Raw genomic sequence first — 16,398 nt, 5'->3', positions numbered from 1 at the left:
GACACAAAGTATATATGGATGTGTGTGTGTGTGTGTGTGTGGTGTCAAGGATAGTAGGAACTCAAATATGAAGAAATGAAACTTCATATAAGCTCTTGGGTCTTTATAGACTCAGAATTATTTCCTTAAAAAAAAGAAGAAAAATAATATTTAATTAGAAGTTTCCGTTTAGAAATGGAAAGAATCTATTAGTTACCCAGGGGGAAGTAGTGAAATGTCAAGACTAATGTGATTACAGTTTCCTAAAAACATTTCATTTGTTTTTCAATCACAGCCATCACTCTGCAGCCATCTGACTACAAGCATAACAATAACCTTAAAAGGCTTAGATCACATGGTTTATGCTGTACTTTCACCAAAGAGCTTCACAGCAGTTTAATCAATAAAGCACCACAAGCTGTGAACAATTATAATAAAACACCTTAAGAATGATCCACAATTAAAAGGTAGAGGGGAAAAAAGCCCTTCAATTTAGATAAACCAATCTGCCACTCAGTTTGATAAAGTTCAGTGGAAGTGTTCTGACACACTCATGGCATCTATCAGTAGAAAGATCTGTAGCCTTGAATTTAAATTAACTCTTCAGGTTATACAAGAGTAAAGAATTATAAGCCTCTAGTTATATACACCAGGGTATTACATGTAACCTAACAACCAAATTCCTATCGAAATTTCACATTGCAGTTTACAAAGAGGTATCTATATTGATTTTAAGAAGTGGTTTGAAATATATTTCTGAAATATGACAGCTCTTCATTTGAACATCTGAAAATTGATAGACCCCCGCTTGCAATTCATTTAACAATATATAACGATCACCTATAATTTGCTAGACAGTAGGGATTAACAGTAAGTAAGACGTACTCATCACTGTTTGGAGGCTTACATTTTTATGATGTTCTGTTCTACACTAAACTTTAAGAATGAGTGAGAAGAGAGGAAGGGGTGTGGGGCATGCATACAGGTTAGGCTAGACAAAGACTAAAACATGGGTGCCTATAATATCTTACACTTCAAAACTTCAAGTAGTTTAGGGAGAAAGGAGGCATATAGGAAAGTGATGGTGTATGAGGCCGGATGTCAAAATATTTTAAGCCAGGGAGAGACATGATCTGAGTTTACAAGTTGCAACTTAGAAGTAATTCTCTGGATCCAGTGACAAGAGCAGATAAAGGAAGCAAAATTAGACAATATTATATTCTTCCAAGTAGGAGTGGTGAAGAGTTTGAACTTTTCTCAATTACTTCTGCCAATGTGGGTAAGCTGGACTCATTTAAAGGGTCTAGTATATAGGATAGGATAGAAGTATAGGAGTTTTTGCAGGGTAGACTTCAAGGTTGCTATTTTCCAATTTTTGGTCTTGACATTTGTTCAGTAGAAGAGTTTAATAATAGTTCCTGTGTGTATATACTTCCAAACACTGGTTAATATATCTTTATGCCATTCCTTGGATATCCAGACATTCTCTCCCTTAGTCACTAGCTGGGATACATCAGAGCTGGCATTTCTAGAACCTATGAATGATACCAAGGATGGTATCCCAATCGGGTGAGGGCTCCCAAATGTAAGGCAATGATGGCTAGAAGCTGGTGGTGTGGACAGGAGGCAGAACAGAGGAGATAGAAGTGTATTGAATACACCACAAGGGAGCTGAAGGCCGGACAGCAGAGGAGAGTCTGTCTGTCACAAGGAAGTGAGTGGGGGGCCATATTTAAAAGGGGAAGGTGAGGAGGTATGGAGACATATGGAATTCTCCCTTTTTTGGTAATTGTGCCTGGTTGTAGGTAGCTCATTGGTTAGTGAGGGCCTATGGATATGTTGAGGTGAGTCACCTGATGGGCCTGTCTATACTCAGCCAAGGGGACACTGTGGGTCCTTTCTATATTCCATTGCTCAAGATCGTTACCTAAAAAAAAAAGCCCCTACAGAAATCTGCTATGAAAGCAGGTGCACTGGGATATGGTGATATTATATGAAAATTCCATGGAAATCTGGTGGGTTCAGGACATGTTATCTGTAGCACATGTAGCTATAGTAGGATCACTCAAAACCTAGTTGAGATGTTCTCAGAGTTAGAAGTACACGGGTAGCTTAGAAAAGGAGGGTTGGAAGAGAAACTTCCTAAACTGTTATGCCAGCTGAGGTCCGAGATCTGTGGAATGATGCCTAGGGAATCCATGGAGACAGAATAATGCGTGGATGACTAGCAAAGCAGTGAACAAAACAGTGTGGAAACAATGCAAAGACTGAAATGTGCTGGTTTATTGTTTACTGATGAATAATGAGGTATTGTCCTTGCCGTGGATATATTCTTCATTGGACTCTTACGTTCCTGCACAACGTGTCAGCAGAGACCATGACAACTTTTGTTTAGGTCTCCTTTAACAAGGATGTTTTTATAGCAAATAGCTTGGGAAGATAGAGATAGTGTCTCCTGGATCAGAGAGCAGATTTGTTTGTTGTCCAACGTAGTAAAGATAATGTCTCCTTACAGGGGAAAGATTGAACAGCTTTGCCTGCAGTCCCTTGCAAAGACCAGGAGTTTCTTGAGCTCAGGGCTCCTTAGCTCAGATGCAAATGCACTGCGTGCACAGCTTCCTCAAGGCCACTTCACGTTGTTCTCAGGACACTCAGAAGACGAGGGAACATGATGCAAACACACCGTTCACACCGCCTGCTGAGCCCTCAGGTACAAAATGCTTTGCGTTTGACCCAGGAGTCTCATATATTCTGCTAGAAACCATGACACGGTGGCAGGCTAACTCTTCAGCTAGTGAGCAGGGTAAAACTCTCATAGCAGACGAGGCAGCCAAGCTATTTTGTGAGAACATTTTCATCACAGTTCTGGTTTCCAGGAATATGCATGCCTTCGGTTCAGTTTGTTAGGGAAGGGTCACATCACATCAGTACTGTCACATAATGCACTAATTGGTGGCATAAGGAGAGGGTATGGACACTACAGCCAGAACGTGACATTTTAAGTTCCATGTAGCCTGCTTACAGAGTCAGAATATGACACTTGTAGAAGAAGCCCCAGTATAATCACATTTTCTCCACATGAATTCACTCATCTCCACTGCCCGAAGTCCTATGCTGTGCTCCTGCATTACCCACCAGCTTTGATCCAGAATAGGCTCAGAGACCTTGATACTTCCACTGGTCACTGCTTGAATTTAATGTCTTCTATTGCCCAGTTCTAGCTTCTCCTTGTAGTCTTCTTTACACTGCACTTTTGCTTCTTGGTTTGGGAATTTCAACCATGCAGGTGGCCAGCAATATCTAACTTATGCCCATACGTATTTTCAACCATGTGTTGCTGCTATGACTTTGAATAAAAATGGGCAAGTTACAAATGGCGGAATCTCATCTGTTCATTAACTTCTAAGGGTATTTAAATTCAGACAGATCTTCCCCACAGTGAGATAGAATTATGGCAATCTAATGATTCCAACCATGCTTATAATCAAATTAATAAACTACTAGAAAATATGAATCTGTTTTAGAATTTAAGAACAATAGCTTGTTAACATTAGATTCATAAAACTCTTCTCAACATTGTAATTAAGTGTAGCCCCAGAAAATGTGCTGACTTTCTAAAGGAATGTCAACAAAAAAATTCAGGTGTCCAGGGCACGTGGGTGGCTCAGTTGGTTAAGCGTCAGACTCCTGGTTTCCACTCAGGTCGTGACCCCGGGGTGTGAGATGGAGGCCTGCATCAAGCCTGGTGTGGGGCTGCCATTCAGAAGGGAGTCTGCTTCTCTCTTCCCCTCTTCCTCTGCCCCTCCCCCTGCTCATAATCTCTCTCTCTCTCTCAAATAAATAAATCTTAAAAAAAATTCAGGAGTCTAACTTGAATAAGAGATGGAATAAAATCAAATAGCTTAATAATTATACCTCATGCAATTACCACTAAGATAAAAGAACTGTTTTAAATTATATTAATTTATATTTCTGACAAATTTGTGCCTTTAAGAACCAATTATAAAATCTGCTATATTATGTATGCAGTTGATGGAAATACCAAAAGGCTAATAGTGTGAAAAAAAGTCTCTATAAATCGTTGAGGCATAAAGGAAATATAAGCTGTCTAAGGATCATATTGCAACATTTTATTTGCCACATTGAGTGATTATGCAAAATGGTTTTTTGGTGTACTATACTAACTAGAAATGAATTATCTATATATATTTTATTATAAAATAATATAATCACATACTCCTTATAGATACTTCTAAAAACTTTGTTTTTAATTTACATTCAGTAAAAGTCACTCTTTGTGATATGCGGTTCTGTGAGTTTTGACAAATAGTCATTTATTCATCAGATAGAGAGCAGTCACATAACTCTCCCAAATTCCTTCATACTTGTATCCCTACCCCTACGTCTGTTCTTTGTTGAACTGGTCTGTTCTGTTTGCTAAATGGAATCATACAGTATCTACCCTGTTGGGTCTGGTTTCTTCTACTAAACAAAATGTATTTGAAATCACCCATGTTGTTCCATATATAATTTGTTAATTAACATTGCTAAGTATTATTCCATTGTTTGTCTATCCATTCAGCCATTGAAGAACATTTTCAGTTTTCAGTGATTATTAATAATTATACTGTAAGCATTTATGTATAGATTTTAGTGTAAAAATAAGTTTTTATTCTCTTGGACAAATACGTAGGAGTAGGATTGCTGGGTTATAGGACAAATATAAGAAATTTCAAAACTGTTTTTCAAAATGGTTTGTTCCATTTCCATTCCCACCAGCAAAGTACCAGAGTTCCAACGTTCTACAACCTTACCAGCACTTCTGGTTTTGTAACTTAATTTTTTGTTTTTGTTTTTGTTTTTGATGTTCTAATATTTGTGTAGTGGCATGTCAGTGTGGATTTAACTTATATTTCCCTAGTAACAGGTGTTGTGCATCTTTTCATATGCCTTCTTCCCATCCAGATACCTTCTTGGAGTGTCTACTCCAATTTTGGGCCCATTTGGGGGGAAGTGGAGGTTGTTTGATTTTTAATTGCTAACTTCTGAAATTCCTTATATATTCTAATACATGTCCTTTGGCAAATACTTGTTTTGCAAATTTTTTTTCTCCTAGTCTGTGGCTTGTCTTTTTCTTCCTTCGCAAAGTATGTTACAGAGCAAAATTTTTAAATTATGATAAGGTTAATGTATCAGGTTTTTTTTTTCCTTTATAGATTGTGGTTTTGGTATCTTATACAATAACTCCTTTTGCCTAACATGGATAACAAAAATTATCTCCTGTTTTTCTTCTAGAAATTTTATTGTTTTTATTGTAACATTTAGGTCTATGTTAATTCTTTCATAAAGTGCAAAGTATGGGTTAAGTTTCATTTTATTCCATTAACACAATTTGGAAAAAGAAAAAGAAAAGGAAACCTACCTTCTCTACATTGTCTTTTCATCTCTGTAGAAAAATTCAGGTGACTATATTTGTTTGAATATATTTCTTTTTTTTAAGATTTTATTTATTTATTGGACAGAGAGAGAGAGCACAAGCCAGTGGGGAGGGGCAGGCAGAGGGAGAAGAGAAGCAGACTTCCGACTGAGCAGGGCTTGATCCCAGGCCCCTGGGATCATGACCTGAGCTGAAGACAGACATTTAACAGACTGAGCCACCCAGGCACCCCTGTTTGAATTTATTTCTAAAAACTCTATTCCAGGGGCACTTCTATTCTTGGGGCACCTGAGCTCAGTCGGTTAAGCATCTGCCTTCAGCTTAGGTCATGATCTCGGGTCCTGGTATCTAGCCCCGCATCAGACTCCCTGCTCAGCGGAAAGTCTGCTTCTCCCCCCCCACCCCAATAAATAAATAAATAAATAAATAAATTAAAATCTTTAAATCTAAAATAAAACCTCTATTCTGCTTCACTAATCTATGAGTCTATCATTTCACCAACAGCATAATATCTTGATTACTGTAGCAGAAGTATTTAAACTAGGTAGTATCAGTCATTCAACTATAGTCTTTATCAAATTGTTTTGCTATCCTATTTCTTTTGCCCTTCTATACAAATTTTAGAATCAGTCTGTCAATGTCTACAACAAAATCATGCTGAGGTTTTTATTAGAAGTTCATCGATATCATAATAATATTGAATTTCCAATCTACAAACACATTATATCTATTTAAGTATTCCTTATCTTATTTCATCAGTGTTTTGTAGATTTTAGCATGTGCATCCTGCACACATTTTGCTAAATTTATATCTAAATATTTTATTCATTACTATTGGTATTTTAATGGTAATTTTTTTTAATTCCAAAGTTTTGGTTTTATATAGAAATAAAGCTATTAAATACTGACCTTGTATAATATGATATTGCCAATCTGACTTAGTTCTAGAAGCTGTTTTATCGATTTCTTTGTGGAGAGATTTTATTTGTACACAAACATGTTATCTATGAGTACAAATGGCTTTATTTCTTCCTTTCTAATCTGAATAGGTTCTGCTGCCCTATATTCAAGTTCACTGATTCTTTCCTTCACTATGTCAAGTGTACTGATGAACCTGTTGGAAGGCATTCTTCACCTGTATTACTCTGTTTTCCATTTCTAGTATATACCGTTGATTCTTTCTTTATAGTTTTCATCTCTCTGCTGAAGTGAATTGATCTTGCATGTTGTCTATATTCTCCATAAAGCCTTTTATACATTAACCACAATTATTTTAAATTTCCTCTTGAATAGTTTGAATATCCATGTCATAGTTCTTATCTCTTAACAGTGTGTTCTCTTTGCTTGCTTTTCTGTGTGCCTCATAATTTTTTGTATTCAAAGCCAGATAATCTGTACAGGGCAGTAGATACTGATGTGTAGTTTTTGTGATTGAAATTGACATGCCTTTCCTTATTTTAGCTCTTAGTGAGAGAGATTGAGCCAATTCAATTAATCAGTGAGCAGAGGTGGGTTTTGTCATTTCTATTTTTACCCTCAGTGCACCACAGGCTCCAAATACTTCTAGTGGCATCATTTGTTTAAGGTGGAGACTGGTTCACAGAGAGGTCTTTCTCAGTATCCATTCTGTCCTCAACCCAAATCATCCTTTTGCACAGTACCTTAGAGAAGATCTATGTTCTTATAATTCTTTTAGCAGTAGTACAAGGCAACTTCTTCCTCAGCATCGATGTTGTGTGTGGAAGGGGTGTTTGGGGGCACGTGATGGTTCTCTGTTGTAGTAATTAAGCCTAAGTTTTGGGCAGATGCTGCATCTCTGGTTTTGGATAGTGTGGCCTTTTCAGAACTCCTGCTTCTCTCCCAGTGGTAGTTCTGAGACCAGCAAATATTCCTGTCCCTCCCCAAAAGTAGAGATCCTTATTTCTCTTGCCTTCCTCTAGACAAAAAGGCTTTTCAACAATGTCCAAAGGAACTGTTTGTTGACTCTCTCCTCCTCTCCCTAATCTAAGGCTTTGTTCTATAGAGAAGGTGGAGTTTTGTACCTTTCCCCACACTGCCTCTTCCCCTACCTCCATCCTGTACCATGAGAGACATCTTGTTAGGAGTCTTGATAAATTTTGTTTGTGCACATGCTGTGAAGTTTGTGGAGAAGAGCAAGTGAATTGATTTCCCTTATATTTGCACCCCCCAGGAGCTTTGTATTGTCTTCCTCTTCCATACTTGGTCTTTTCAAACATTGTTAACGCTTCAAATATTATTAACAATGTTAGTTGAATCCTTCTTTCTGCTGTCCTGCTGCCTCATTTCAAGGAAGCAAGAAATGTCCTTGAAAGAGCTTGTCTTTCCTTAAATTTCAAGTTGGGTACTCTGAAATTTCAACTTTCTGATGGTTTAAAGAAAGTTGCGAATTTGTAGTTTGACCAACTTTTCATTGTTGTTTTAAGGGTGGAAGCAATGCTATTTCTAGCTTTCTTAATTCCAAATTGAAGCCAGAAATCTCAATATTTACTTTTTAAAATGTTAAAATACACAGACACACATGTCTAAAATTTTATTAGGCATTACTTGCATACCTTCTTAAACAATATTGTATTAATTAAAACAGATTTTTCCATTTTTTTAGGATGCCTCTGGTGTCATGAGATCTTAAGACAATTGTCAAGGACCAAAAAAAAAAAAAAAAAAAAAAAAAAAAAAANGAACAAGTAAAGAGATTGATGTTACTCAGGCTATTGAAATAGAAGCCATGCATCAGATCCCAAAATCAGAGTGTCTTTGCAAAGTGGTTTTGTCCTGGACTTTTATAGGGAAGATGATATCACTATATGATTATGAAAATAAATGACCTAAGTCATTAAGTATCAAGCTAACGATTTCTGAAAATATAATATTAGCTAAACAAATAGCCAATTTTTTTTTAAAGTACTACCATATGATAGAGTTTTAGGAAACTATTATATTTTCTGTATGGGTGCAAACATATGTAATAAAAGTATTTTTAAATGGCAGAAAAAGGATACATGCTAACTTTGATAGCTGTTTCCTCTGGAAAAGAAGACAAATGGATACAGGAGTAATATGCATGGAAATATGCATAACATTTTATTTTTGAAAAATAAATCTAAATCTAAATCTGAAAAATAAATCTGGCAAATATGTGCTTATATTTATCCATTTTCTATTTTTTTTAGAATTTGTAAATATTTTAACTTACCTTTTTTCTTCTTCCTCCTCTTTTCTCCTCCTCTTCTCTTTCCTCTCCTCCTCCATTCTTCTTCCTCCTTCTTCTTTCTTCTTTTCCTTCTCCTTCCTCCTCCTCCTCCTTCTTCTTCCTCCTCCTCCTCCTCCTTTCGTCCTCCTTTTTCTTCAAAATGAATGTCATTCACCTGAGTCCCAGATGCCAAAATTAGCTAGCAGCAGATATAGCATATATGGGAGTCAATCTTATTTCCAGGTGATGCTGTATCTACTATGGGGCTTTATAAGAGCAGGAGATATGAGAAGGGATCCAGAACCATTCCATACCCTAATATATGGAATAGGAAAGCAAGAAAGCTGCAGGCCTGAAGAATTTTAAGGGCTTTATAGACTGCTGTCAAATGGGCAACTCTCTCAGTTATAGGCCCACAAAATCATATAGGGAAAAAATGTTTAGATATGCACCTTAGGGCACAGATGAAAGTGAACTAAGCTACAAGTGAGCGACACTACAGGGCCTATTAATGAACTAACGCTTTAAGTAGATTCTCCATCTCTGTCTGCATTTTGGCATGGAATAGACACCACTGATACATAATCCTTCCGAGATGCGTTAGGTATCCTGGACTGCCAGTCCATAGCTCACCTGTTTACAACAATGAACTCACATGGGTCAACAGTGTGCAAGGTATTTACATGTGATTTACTTCTATGAATAAAGTGTTAGAAGTTTCCTTTCTCAAATGGAAGGGAAAGTGGAGTTACAATTAGATGTAGTGGGACTATGCTGTGCGTGTGACTATCATCCATCATATGTGATACAATAAAAAAAGATACCTGACGCTTGACTGAGGGTGGGAGAGAGGACAATAAGCTGAAGCAAAGTGTGAACACAGAGCAACTGGACTCAAGGGCATCAAGTATAGCATGTTGTAACTACCATATATGCATCTGAAATACAGAAAAAAATTAATGTAATATTAGCATTCGTTCAAGAATTCCCATGCAACAACAAAAAAACCCCACATGATTCAACTGTAAAGAAATATCAATGATGTTTTAGCACATAAACCTGAAAATCTATACAATTTAATGTTAGAAATTGTTAAATCAGGAGGGAAATTCTAACAATAATGTTTTTTGCTCAAAACCCTTTTGAAACTCTTTGAGAATAAAGTGTTTGTTTTGCATATCCTCAGACTTCTAGTTTCTCTTTATAGAATGGATTTCTTTTTTGTTTTTATCTGTATCACTTGTTAATTATGAAATATTTTAGGCATACGGGAAAAATGGAGAATAAGATAAGAAACATCTATATACTCATTGCAGATTAGAAACCTCTTTAATTCCCAAACTCTACCAGATGTCATCAAAATCATGATTTCGGCATTTAGATTCCCATAGATTTCTTTTTCATAGTGATCATTTGTGTGTGTGTGTGTGTGTGTGAGTGTGTGTGGTGAGAGCATCTAAAATCTACTCTTTTAGCAAAGGCTTTTTAAAAAATAGCCAAATATTTTTTAGTATAACTTAGGTAAATAAACCAGGACACTGACAATCTTATGTTACTCAAAATCTCAGGTAGCAATTTCAAAAGGGTCCACAAAAGTTTTGATAAATGGAAACAGTTCTGGAAAACATGTATTAATTACCATGTTGGCTATGCCAAAGGGCACACTTTTAAATGTATTTTTCAGTATATATATTTAAAAAAAAGAAAGCAAAGACAGAGTTTAGAACTTCATGACCACATATCTACTATCTAAGAGTCCAATAGAACTGCAGACAAAATTTTAGAGTTTCTCTTTCAGTATTTTCTACCTTAAAAAAAATCAAAGCTTGCTTTATACATTATACATAAACCAATACAGAGATATGCTGCACAATGATTCCACTGGTGAAATAAATTCTGAATTATTACATATTCTCATATTCAGATACTCCTCTTGGTATAAAACTTTATAACATTTTTCTGTAACATCAAAGGTTTAATTTCTGTGCTACCTGATATATTAAAAATAATGTATTCCTTCCTTCTTTTAATCCAACTTCCTTGAAAGAACAAATTGGAATGTCTTAATATATTAACTTTCTATTAAAATGCATACAGATTTCTCAGATGTGGGGAACCAATTTGACAGCCTTATGAACTTTATATCTACCAAAATGCCTCCTCCTATTTGACATAATAGCTTTAGGAGCCTGAATACTAGGATTGGAAGGAATCTGTCAATATATATTTTTCCATTTGAGTCATTTCCCTGTGGAAATCTACTTACATCAAAGAGAAAACTTCCCACTTTAATGAATTTATCATATTATCTTGATGGTAAATAGCAGCCTCTGAAATGAGTTTAGCAGGAATTACACTTTTACCTTTGGTCTGTGGCCAATGTTATTGACAAAATGATAACTATGCTTTTATTGTTTATTTCTATCTTTAGCATAGATATTTGAAGCTAGTTGGAAAAGCCCAATTTCCAATTCAAGTTCACTCTGCACTCAACATCATCCTTTCAGAGTTTACTGAGATGATAAATATAAGAAAACTATAGTTATAATCTGTCTCAATCCATAGTTAAATTCTCACGATTGGCAGAAGGAATGCATAAATCTCCTCACCTTTCGATGGAAGATTTCCCTTCAAGGACATGTGAGAATAGTGCAAGCAGGCTCGAACTGCTCTTAAATGCCCGATGCCTGGACAATCTTCTGCCTGGTCAACCTGACTGAGAACAGAAGGAATGGCAAAAATAGAAACAGAAAAAATACTGGCAAAGTAACAAGACACCTTAAATAGAGTTCATAAGAAAGACCCTAACTTTCATAATGTTTATCATTGTTTTCAATTTTTTCTGTATATCTGGGTTATAATGGATTACAAAGTAAATCGTGAGTTCAGCCAAACAGCCGAACTAGTTGATGTCTAACTTGTGCACACCACTTGGCAAGAGAAAGTACAAAATTCTATTGATGCCCAGACAAATGAATTATTTTAGTTTCCAAATACTTTGATGACCTCCATATTTTTTTAACAATTCTGATTAGTAACATTCAAATAATTCTATCCAGTAATTTTTTAATCTCCAAAGTGTGAAATAGGCTTTTTGAAAAAAAAAAATCTCCTTGCCTGGTATATAGCAGACACAAATATTTTTATTGAATAAATAAATTTATAAATTAAAGAAGATTCTACAATCATTCAGGCACATCTCTCAGTGGTAAACTCTATTTCTTGACAAAATATTTGTACTTAATATTTCAGTTTCCATTAACTAAACAGTTAAAAATTACTTTCCTTGGGCCACAATCTTTAGTGTAGCCTGCTAATAAGAGGGTAACTAAGATACAATTAATGACAACAAGGAGTCCCCAGACTGTTATTAAAGACACACCTCACATTACTATGTATAACCTTCTGCTTTATGATCTTTTTATTGTAATTAAGACCCTCCATGGTAATGACCAATTCTTACATTTACAACTTACAATTGTGCAATGAATGTGAAAGATGCTGATGTTGACCATGATGACAAGCTAGGTCAATTGGTGCCAAGTCAAAGCAATCAATAGTGTTAAGAAAGCATGATGGGCTGGTCATGAGGTGGAGAACCCCTAGCTTTTCTGGATGCATAATCAGATTCGGTAAATCCATATGCGTCTGAATCAAGCAACCATTACCACAAGAGCATTTTTTCTTTTTACAATATTTAAGAAAAAACATAACACAATCTGGTAAGTGCTATACCAGTGCTTCCATAATCGTTATAAATGCACAGAGAGAAATAAATTCTGCAGGTGTTGAACAGAGAAGAATTTCAGAAAATGTAAAGTGGTGACGGAATTCGAAACTAGCAGTATTTGTCAAATACAGTAAAGCCCAAGAGGAATTTCCAATAGCAAAAACATGTTATGGACTGACATAAAACAGCAGGACAGTAAGACTTGAGAAGTTACTCCACTAACCCCCACTGAATTCTGCTGCTTTAAAAACCCAGGTACTTCATTTGGAAGACCCTTCAAACTCGGTAGCACAGTATCTATGTTGCTCTGTTCAGAACAAGCTACATCAGGCCATTAGTTGATCACTAACTTTTCCTCTACACTCCTTCGGTTACACTTCCCAATAGGGCAACATGGCCAACGGCAGAAATTACCAGATGATGGTGCATTATAACCTGAGCTGTGATCTCAGCAGTAGGAAGGGTAGAAATACAAAAGCCAGGGGAGCACTAGGAGTTATGGCCATCTATGCTCCATCTGATGTGGCAGGTACTCCAAACTACTCCAGACTGGACAAGGGTCACTTTCGTCACACTGCTGCACAAATCGTTTCTGAGAGCAAAAGTTTTCTTCTTTGCCCAACACATAAAATCTGATAAATATCCTAACCTGAGAAATTTGCTTAAGGTCTGTGCACATCAACAATTCTCTCCTGATGAAAATCTTACAGGCTTTCAACAGCATCCAGACAGATGATGGTGGTGGAGGTCAGCGGGGTGGGATGGGCAGCTTGATAATGAGAATCCACTGATCTTGTTCAGTGGCTACTAATAGACCAAGTAGATGTCTCTTGTGTGGAGAAGAATAAAGAGTAACAACAGGGAGAAGAAAGGAAAAGAAATATAAGGAAAAGAAAAGAACTTGAATCCTGTGATAAGAGTTTGCCCTCAAGATATTAGCAAAAAAAAAAAAAAAAAAAAAAAAAACAAAAATNAAAAAAAGCCAAAATGTAGTGTCTGAACAGAATATCCATGGTGTGACCTCTAGCTAGGGCAAGTAAAGGAGACAGAAGCAGAGAAAGGAGGAAGGATGTTTGCGCTCTGGTGTGGGGCAGGGAGAGGAGTGGTGTGAGGAATAGAGTCGGCCATTATTTATGTCTTTGTCACTGCGAGTACTCTGAGTTCGTGTCTCAGAACTTTGTGCACAGTGTCTGGTATTGGATGGTACGTGTTTGAGCCTCTGCCCCAGAGCATGAAGCAAAACAGCAAAGAAATACTCCTGCGAGAGATGGGGACAGAGGTCCATGCCACTTTCTGTCTCTTGCATTATGATAGAGGAATTATCCATGATGCTATCTGAGGAAAGCAGAATAACTCTGGATAACAAGTTGGGGGTCAAAGCTTTGAGATAATAGTTGGAAACAAAGCTTTGTGAGAAGGTTGAGGCCATCTCAGGGAAAAAGAGAGGAAAGTCTGTATTCCCTTAATTCCTGTATCTGTTACAGAAGTGTTATCAAGATTACCCAGGATAATATGCTTTGTTTTTAAATGCCGTCCTTCAACAATGTGGTGATAATATCCAGTGGCTCTATAAAGGGAGACAAAAGAAATGTTAGAAAGTCAGGGCATAGGTGGGCGTGGCCAACAAGTCCATTCAAATTGAAAGGCTATGAAAGGTTTTGGGGCCCTTGGTCAATGTCCTACTTTACTTGATAACAATGTACTTCTAACTTACTTACATGCATGGAAATATCTCTTGGTAGAACTAAAATCGAAGGACCTAGGAACCTCATTTAAATATTGTTAAATATTGTTACATATACCTCAGTTTAGTCCGGTAGGGAATCAAAAGGTGTGGGCAATCCTTGCCACTTGACTTAGGCACCTCATCTGCTCCCCTGGCTTCACGAAGGCATAGAGAAAAGTACTGTATGCTATTGACCTCTGATATCTGAGTGTGGGAATAAGCAATTGCCACAATATGGACTTGAAGAAAGTGAAAGAACTGCTGAAAACCAAAAAAAAAAGTTGGCCAACATGATCAGCCATACCCTCGATTTGAGCAATGATGCACAAGGGGAAGGAACTTGGAAAATACCTGTGATATGCCATAGATTTGATTCAAAAAGAAGGGAGTTTTATAAAAGATTCAAACTTCTTCATGATTTCACTATTATGTTTTTTGTAAACAAGCATGTCTTGATTAGGCATGAACTGACCTGGATAGGAAAATTTCTCCAGAAGTCACTTATAAGAAATATACTTAAAGAATCTTAAGGTCCACATGTAGAGGGAAAAAAAGGGGGGGATTATCACAGAAATAATTAAAATAGAAGACAACTTTCCAGATTCCCAGGGTTTCCCACACCGTGATGTAAACATTCAACCTGCAAACCTAAAGAAGAAGAATTTGCTGTTATTTGTTCAAAAACTGAACAGGTGATGGTAAGGCAAATGAGGAGAGAGTCATGTCATCAAGAGATTAGAGCAAGTGACGGTCAGCAGGACTTTGCAGGCAAAACTCAGACCTAATGGCCTGAAATCTGATTATTATGATTGTTTAGAAGAAATACCTTAGACATCTAAATTTCTAATTTACAAATTTAGTGATAATGGGTTGCTGTGAAAAAAGGTCCCCAGAAAATGAGGAAATGTTGCATTCATCAGAGAGCCTGAGGATTTAGAAAATTTACCTTCGCTTGGTTTTTAAATGAGAACAAAAATCATAAAAACAATGCCTAATGTTACAAGATGACATTGTTCAAGATAACATTGATCCTCTCAGTTTCCTCTAGAAAAAGATATCAGCTTTCTGATGATGTTCCAAAACAGAAACAAGCTTTAATAACAGATGCTGTTTTCTTCAGCTTCAAACAGGTTTCACAGCCAAATATTATGAACTGGTTTAGTCGTCTGTGGGGACCTGGAAATTGCAATAATAAAAAGGCAATGGAGATAGTTTTACAGCCTAGAACAGTAGCACTGATACATTCATATACTGGAGTACATTAATTTAGAAGAGAAGGCTTAAAATTCACACAATAAACATTAAACATTAATTCTTAATTGTTTAAAAAGTGTAATGTAGCTATATTACTTATAAAATCTAAATAACTAGGTTACATTTAGTCCAGAATATGTGGAAAGAATCTGTTTATGTAAAAATTTGACTATTTTAAATGTATGTATAAATATGTTTTTATATGTCAGGGTTTATGATATTTAGGATCATAGGAAAGAAGGCTTTCAACTGATTTGTCAGTTTTTGTGCAATGCTTTAAGAAAATAGGAACAAATTGCTTATTGTTTTGATGAAGGAAGATTGTGTGGATATTCCGTATTTATCAGAGACAGAGGACATATGTAAAGCCACTTTTACAGATTTTAAAAATATATATTTGCATCCCCGTTATCAAGCATTTAAGGAAAGTGAGCAAGAGATATAATAATATGAAAATGTGTATTGCCCTAATTGATCCCCAATGCATTACATAATAGCCAATTAAGAGAAAGTGTACTTGACACATGTTTAACATATACCCAAAATACAGGAGGAGGCAGGGTGGAAGGAAGAAAGGGGAGGAGGACGAGAGGAATGAAGAGGGTATTATTTTGGATAGAATACTCAAGAGAGCTGAGTAAAATCCCTGACACAAATACTGACATTTCAGAACACCTAATATAGATTATGATATAGAAAGTAAATCCTAAACATGATGAATATTATTACAAGGCCTGTGTACTGGAGCAACCATCGTTTGTATCGGGAAACCTTCCGCATACCAAGTCAGCAAAAGAGACGCAGTGGCTCATGGGGGAACACCCTGCCACGCAAACCGTTCCATGGCTATACTAATCATGGGTCGTGCGTATCTCCTAAACGTTTATTTACTTGACACTTGGATGCGGTATTTATCTTAAACTTTGTTTCCTGTTTACCTTCCAGTTTTCTGCATGCTATTCTATTCTAAAGTTCATGTTAACCTGAAGGCACTTCCATTTTTAATTTCCACCATTTAATTGATGTGACTACACACACGTGTGTGTGTGTGTGTGTGTGTG

The sequence above is a fragment of the Ailuropoda melanoleuca genome, chromosome 15 (genome assembly GCF_002007445.2).
Source record: "Ailuropoda melanoleuca isolate Jingjing chromosome 15, ASM200744v2, whole genome shotgun sequence".
Taxonomy (NCBI): Eukaryota; Metazoa; Chordata; class Mammalia; order Carnivora; family Ursidae; genus Ailuropoda; species Ailuropoda melanoleuca.
Note: the sequence above shows the minus strand (reverse complement) of the source record.